The sequence below is a fragment of the Dipteris shenzhenensis genome, chromosome 18 (genome assembly GCF_047967505.1).
Source record: "Dipteris shenzhenensis isolate YYH24624 ecotype China chromosome 18, Dip_SZ_1.0, whole genome shotgun sequence".
In the NCBI taxonomy this organism is placed as follows: Eukaryota; Viridiplantae; Streptophyta; class Polypodiopsida; order Gleicheniales; family Dipteridaceae; genus Dipteris; species Dipteris shenzhenensis.
The window spans coordinates 26,016,551-26,024,602 of NC_141613.1; positions in this window are offsets into that span (position 1 = coordinate 26,016,551).

The following is an 8,052-nucleotide window of genomic DNA, read 5'->3' on the forward strand; positions in this document are numbered from 1 at the left end:
ACCGGCTCTCAATTGACCTTGCATCTCCCACAAGCGGCTCCTATGCTCCTACCTCCTGGCTTCTCGAAGCCGCCTCCAAACGACCACAGCCCCGCGCACAGCCCCGTGACCAAAGGCGCACAGCCCCGCGACCAAAGGCTCCATCAGCAGCTCCCTCAACGCGCCATCTCCAACGACTTAGCAGCCCGCACACCCGGCTTCCTCCATCAAAGAGCGGTCTCCAGCACTGCAACCTCCAGGTGGTAAGCAACGCAATAGTCTTCATATCAGCTCCTCTACGATCTAGCACCAGCGAATCTGCAAGAGCTCCAAGCCCACCGACGGACGGGCCTCAACGCTCTAGCTGTTGTGTGCTCCATTGAGCACTAACGCCTCTGCAGCTCCATCAGAAAATTCTGCTGACTCCAGTGCAGCTAGCATCACCGCAGCGCAACAGTGCATCCAATCCAAATGATGCCCTCGACCAAAGCTCTAGCTGCACCACAACAAAGCGGCATGAATTGGACGGAAGAGAGCATTGGAATCAGCATCATCGTCGAAATCTTTCCTAGATTCCGGTGACCTACAGCTAGACACGTGGCATAGGCCTTATCCTCAGGGTCACCACACAGCAGGTTTGGTCATCAAAATGCCACATCACCTTATCTGGTTAAGTTAACCCAGGTACCGTAACCCTGGTTATCAAGCAGATAGGGTTCGTCAGTGTCTTGACACGTGGCAGATAGGATGATACCAGGTGAAGTCAATTTGACCCTGGGTTAGTAAGCTTAGTCAACAGCTGCCACATCACCATTGCCACATCATCCCACGTCAGCACTGCCATGTCATCACCGACTGCCACGTCACCACTGACTGCCACGTCACCTGCCACATCATCAATGACATGTCATCAGCCACATCACTTGCCACGTCATCAGTGACACGTCATCAGCCACATCACCTGCCACATCATTAGTGACATGTCATCAGCCACGTCACCTGTGTCACGTCATCAGGGACACGTCATCAGTGTCACGTCAGCATTGCCACATCACCCTGCTGACATCATATGTGCCACCTCAGCAGTCCAGTCAACACTGACCCCTGCAAGCACAATCCCTTGCCAGGCACACTGTGCACACACTGCATGTGCACACTCCTGCCACCTCAGCACAGAGCTTCACTGGCACACCTCTTTCTAAGCACAGTGCCACATGTGTTCCTCTTTGCTGCCGACATCCCAACAAAGGAAGCTCCTCAGAGCTTGTCCTCCATGCACTCTAGATTGGTGAAGTCACCTCCAACAATCCAGGAGTCAACATCTAGTAGACTCTTTGTCAGGTATCTCTAGAACGCAGAGTGATGTAGGAGCATACACATTCAAAATCCCAATCTAGGACTCCCCACCCTAAGTCCAATCCAAGAGTCCCCCACCTGAAGTCCCATCTAGACTTCTCGGCCTATGATGAGCTCGCCTTGCTTGAAGAAATTGGGGCTACTACTTGAGAAGTTGAAATGCTAACCCTGCCACTCCTACCTACTACTGGGGACCAAACTCTCTGCCCCTCCCTAGGAGGAGATGGTGGCAACATCTAATGTCTACTACTAAAAACATGTGCTCCTAAGGTAGAAGAAAATCCACCGCCCATCCTGTCACCACTCTCTGTAGCTCTCGTCGAGTGGCAGGTACTATGGTTTGTTACGTGCATGGTTGTGAAGTCCTTGCACGTTCCAACTAACCATGATGTAACACATGGGAAGGGTGTGGTAGAGAACAAGGCTTGCCTATGGCTAGGAGCCTGCTCCTGAGAATCAGACCTCTGTGAGTTCAAAGGGGGTTTGGAAGGAGAGTAATTAAGGTCGCGATCGACTCAATTCCAACCTTCCGTGCCCACTACAACATGAAGGAGATGTCTACTCCAAGCATCTCAACATACTACTACAAAACAGCCAGTAATGCAAACATGTGAGCGCTACTTGAGGTGGCAAGGCTACTATCAAACTGGAGCCCATCCTCTTTGGGTAAAGCTGAGCTGAAAATGAGCAGAGGCCCCATACTTGATCCTCAAATCAACCCTGTACGAGCCCGTGTAGTCATCCATCATCCGATACAGCCGATCATCCATCATGGTGCTGAACATCATCAAGGTCCAGCTCTCCAAGCTCGTGGAAGCAAACTATTGAACCCAAAAAGGGTGCATGTGGGAGCCAACCACACTGATTAAGCCCCCCTTTTGGGGCTGCAAAATTGTGACTGCCAGTTCTAGAGGCATATAGGTCTGGAATCTCAAGGTATTTCCATGGACTACCCGCCAAAGTCCCTCGACAAAGGGAGCCCAACCCATAACCTTGAAGTGGAAAACTGAGAGGGCGACCCCCCTTTCCCTAGTGCTTGAGAATGAGTCCTGCAAGGGAGGGGAGGAGGGTTACTGCGACAAGGAAGTGATTTGGGAGAGGATGCAACCTTACCCTTACACGAGGGCTGGGGATTTGCATTAGATATCAAGGAAGCATGGGGGGCGGGAGAAATGGGTGAACCTGTTGTGGGAGGAGGTGTAGAGGTGGAGGGAGAAGGGGGGGATGGATGACTAGGGTGATAACAATAGGGGGGGGGGGGAGGAGTAGAGCGAGGAGGGGTGGGGTGGGAGGGTGCGGGGGCTGCCCTTCAACCACTAGGACTCTGGCCTCCTTTAGTGCAATCTCTTGCTAGGTGACCCATGTGCCTGCAATGAAGACACTTTTGGTAGTTTGTATACCTCTTGTCTTAGTCGAGTGTTCCCCCCTCAAGGGTCCCAAGAAGAATCAGCTTGACCTCGAAACGCTATTCATGTAGCAAAAATACCAAGACTCCACGGAAAGCACGTAGTCAGTTACAATGCCACTACCAAAGGTGGCCTCAATGACCACTATGCCTAAGTTCAACTTCCAAAAATATCAATTGTAGAAAACCTCCCTCTAGTACCACCAGTATGAGCTCTTGCTTGTATGCATGCTTTGCATAACTATAAATTGTGTAAGATGGGAGATGGATTCCTCATTCATTGAGGATTCTACCATTGGCCACGCATGTACACAGCCCTTGTGAACCTTTTTGAGGATCTTAAATCTGAAGGAAGGGAGAAGGTAAATCAGATGGAAGAATGTGAAGGATAAGAGATGTGAAGAAACAAACATTCTAAAACTACCATGGAAAAAGTCACAAAAATGGTACCTGCAAATATGTTTTGCATTCTCTCTATAAAATGACTTATGTTCTGAGTATTTGCCTCCAGCACATTGGCATTATCATTTGCAAACATTTGGGACAAGAAAGTTGACTGATTTGGCAAGCACAAGCCTCGTATTGAACCAGAGGCAAGTTGAAAGTCGAGTTGCTGAAGGAGAGGCTCGGTGACTGGCAAATAATAGTGGAGCAAAGAGGGCAACCTTGCCTCATAGAGTGTTGCAGGGGAAGAGAGTCATAATAATAACCATTAATTGAAATTTCAGCTGACTCATGAGCAAATAATACCTGAGTCATACTACAAAATCTTACCCCGAACCCAAGCTTTTGCATGACCTTGATCATAAACCGCGAGAGCTAGCCCAGTCATATGTCTTCTAAAGGTCTAGGTTGAGAAGGACAAAGCGCTTGTTCTGAGGGAGAGTGTAATCAATTGCCAACATGACATTTAGAATAACTTCAAGTATATTTCTTCCATGCAAAAAACCAAACTGCCAAGAATGCAGATAACACGACAAAATAAACTTAACACACAAAGCGAGTGATTTAGGCACCATTGAGCATTGTCAGGGGACACCAATCTGAGAGCAATAACGATTAGTAGATTTGCGAATGAGTTTGATGACAACCATATTTATAGAACTTGGCAAAGAGCCCATCGCATAGGAGTAATTAAGTAGGTTCGTGAGATCTTGCTTGCAAATGCTCTATTACTTTTGATAAAAATCTACCGGATACCATTAGGGCCAGGGGCCTTCTCCTTGGCCATAGTGGAGACAACATAATGCAGCTCAAGTTCTGAGAAGGATCGATGAAGTAGCAATCTTTCATAATCCCTGCACAATTGCGGCCATGCAGGCTCCAAGAAGGTTTATAGGTGTTCATCAAAATTAGGTAACGGTGGAGGTTGGGAGCCAACTATACTTGGAAAAGTGAAGTCTCATGAGATCAACCATTAGTGTGGAGCAAAATGAAATGGAATCGTGAGATTGCTTATCCCAAATCCTATCAGAAAAGAACTTCGTGGGCCGATCACCAAGCTCCATCCATTGTAGACTTGCCTGGATGCGAACCGCAGCGCCAGATGATGTGAGTGTTTAGGAGAATGCAAGTGGACTTCCAGGGCCTAGAGTAATAGGTGTAAGTGAAGATCCTGTGGTGCTCCTTGCAAACTAGCCATCAGTGAAACTTGAATAGCAGAGAGCCTAGCTTTGGGAAAACGTTGGTAATGTGCTTGGCATCGGCCATGCATTTTACAAATGCAGGGAACATTGTGTATGGCAAGCTCCCATCACTCCACAAAAGGAGAGCTGGCTTGAGTAGCCCACCATGTAGCAGCTGAGAGGGCTCTCAACGAAAGCAGAACGGAAGAGGGTTAGAGAGAGGGAGAGCCAAAAGAGAGCCACTCAAGTTTTGGTGGGTGCAGAACACCCTAATTTTCTATGTCATCCATATATATATATGTGTGTGTGTGTGTTTGAGTATTGTACATAACCGGGGTTAAGGCATAGTGGCCTTTAACTCCCACAACCTCAAACTTAAAGGCCAATGTGCCTTTAAGGGAGAATAGCCAGTGAGCATACCATCCAATGCCCATCAATACACTACAATTCTCAAACCGCTGACTAGGTAGACTCTTCGTCAGCATATCTGCATAGTTATCATCTGTATGAACCTTGACAAGCTTTATGCACTTGTTCTCAAGTATCTCCTTGATGAAATGGTACGTGACCTCAATGTGTTTGGTCTTTGCATGAAAGACTGGATTGCGTGCTAGCTGAATAGCACTCATGGAATCATTATGCAATGTCGATCAAGCCATAAAGCCTCCTTGCAACCCTCTATGGCTGCAACATACTCAGCCTCTATGGTAGACAAAGCAACACACTTGTGTGCACGAGACATCCACGACATTCCACCACCTGCAAAGGTGAACACATAACCAGAAGTGGATCTCTTGCTATCCACATGCCTTGCATAGTCTGAATCTGTGTACCCAAGTACACACATCTTTCCTCTGCCAAAGTAGATGCAACTGAGCCATACAAAAATAGAAGAGAAGTGGGAGATGATTAGAAGCCACAAAACAGAGTGTAGTAATTCTCCCTCCGCCGGAGGGTCCAACTACCAAGCTTGGTGAGAGACATAGATCCGATCTAGCCTCGCCGCATGCCAAGTGCAATCGCCATGTTTATTGTGATGATGGTTGCAAACAAGTTGAGATCCTATTTAACAAAACACTAGTCTTTGTCTCAATGTCCAATATGACACTAATCGACACAGTGATGATGCAATTCTAACAAGGAGGCACATTTACATAAAGACTAAGGTGTCAAAACTCAAACAATACAACTCATTAGACAAAGACTATTTGGACTCAAAAGCAAGAAAAATCTAAACCATTAAAGAGCCAACAAAAAAGAAATGTACAATGGACCGCAACTCTAGTAATAGACCTAAGGCTTGATGTAAGATGTGACAGTTGAGAGAGAGAGAGAGAGAGAGAGAGAGAGAGAGGGTGAAAATCAATAATAAAGCTCCTTTAGGCCAAGGAATATAACTAAGGGTTTGAATCTTTTAGATCCTACAGCCCAAAAAATCTACACAACTAGGCATATCTTTTGTGCACAAGCACCCAAAAGTTTTGAGCATGTAAGCATGCTAAAATGGCTATGTCCTTTCATTAACTTTTAATAGAAAGGCATTAATAATGGACATGAGGGTTTTAAGGACTAATGCTGGAGGATAAAACCAATAGTGTGGACATAACCTCTAATGATAATAACCAACACATATGAAAATGTACAATCAATAACTTTGTAGCTGATAGGAAGTTATGAAAACTTGTTTTAGATATGATAGGTTTTGATGAAGCATTGAACAATAGGTTAATCTTAAAGCACCATCGATAGGCATCATAATAGAAGAAGGCATGCAACATTTGACAAGGATGTGTGTTCTCAATGAAAAGATTGTTGGTTCTTAATTCCAAAACATGAGCATTCATAGGAAGCCAAATAATCTTAGATAATTGGACATTTGTGAATGCTTCTTTCAAAATATAGACTTCTATTCATCAAATAAAATGTTATTGCAAATGATGTTGGTAAAATTCATCAAAGCCATTTGATTTGTATTCTTGTTCATTGTCACATTTTGATATGCATGTGCTACTTTGCTTTCCCTCTAAAGCTTTGAGCTGCTACATCTCATTTTTGCTTCAAAAAATAAATCAATGTTTTTCTCAATAATGGTGATGAGAAGTATAATGCACCATTCAATGACTTTTGTTGAAGAATAGTCCCATAGTCTTGAAGGAATAATTCTCAAATAGAAATGCATGTGATTGTGAAAACATAGATTTCATTTCCATTGCCCCTCAAGCCTTTTGAGTCACGGAATGAAGGTGGAACAAAAGAAGAGAGGGTTTGATTGCCACCCACCTAGCCCTTCTGGCCTGCCTGTTTCACCCCCTCTATCAAAATTGAATTGATGATATTTTTTTTTTGGAAGGTTTGGTTTAGTATTATTGTGGTCGTTATTGCCACATCAATGCATTTTTTCCACTTCTCCACCTACTCATGGCTTCAACCCTACTCTATACCCCGCCCCCCCCCCACACACACCATAAAAGAATTTATCTTAATGCTCTTGCATTGCACACTTCTTACTTGTCTTGTTACACATCTCCTACTAGTCACCAAGCTCCCATCTTAACTAGCTTTGCTACTTAAAATGCTCCTTGCTTTAACTAAAATACAATCCGATTAAGATGGAGTATAAATCACATAACCTGCCAATTGAACATACAAAACCATCAAGATGGTTTTACATTTATATCAATTAAATAGGGAAATAAATCAACATGACTTAAAAAATTTTCCAAAATGAACACTAATAGCATAGGATTTTGGACTTACCCACTTCCAAAACCTGCATGTTTAGTATCTAGCATGGCCCTCTCTTGTACTTAGTTCCAACTTATAAAACACCACAAAAAGTTCTAAGTATTCAAGAGTGAAATCCCTTAAAGAATCACCCTCATAAATATTCAATCTATTAATGGAAATAATCATGACACTTATGTCCATGAATACTTTCATTTGATAAGCTCTCCCAATCACCAATTGAGCTTTGACAAAGATGAAACTAACATACACCAAAAATTGGAAAGGCAGGAAGTTGTCCATGATGTTCATTTCCCACTACTTAGCTAGATATTCATTAACTAATTCAATTAGCATAATGAAAATACCTAGAAAGACCTATCAAAGGTCATATGAAGGAAGGTCTAAGATGGTTCTTAAGTCAGTACGGGTGGTTTTTAGTGTTGCTAGTTGCATATGCTACTGCCTTTTGTTAGGTTTGACTAAGGGTTTCAAGAAAACCATAAATCAATATTTTTGGTGATTTGGACTTATCTCTTTAACTTTAAATTGCAAGTACTACACCATGCACGTACATAAGTGGTGAAAGGGAGGTTGCTTACAATGGTCTACCAATATCATAGATTGAGATAATACATAGTTATAGCTCAATAAAGAAACTTTTCAAAGCAACATTCCACCTGCAAATTTTAGGATCCAATTTATATGGATTCAAGACGGTGGGCGGGGGTGAGCAACCACAGCAGCTGGGTTTTGCTTTCAATTTTGGTTCCAACCTGACACAATAGTAACAAATCTAATTTTCAAATAACAGGTTGCTTTTATGATTGTTGCCATATTGTTTCGCCTTTTGGGTGCTGCCAATCCAATGCATCTTATGAGTGGAATTTTCCTCTGCTAATATGAGCATCATCTTAGAAAGGAAAATCATCGTTGATGAGTGTATTGGTCACCCACATCTTG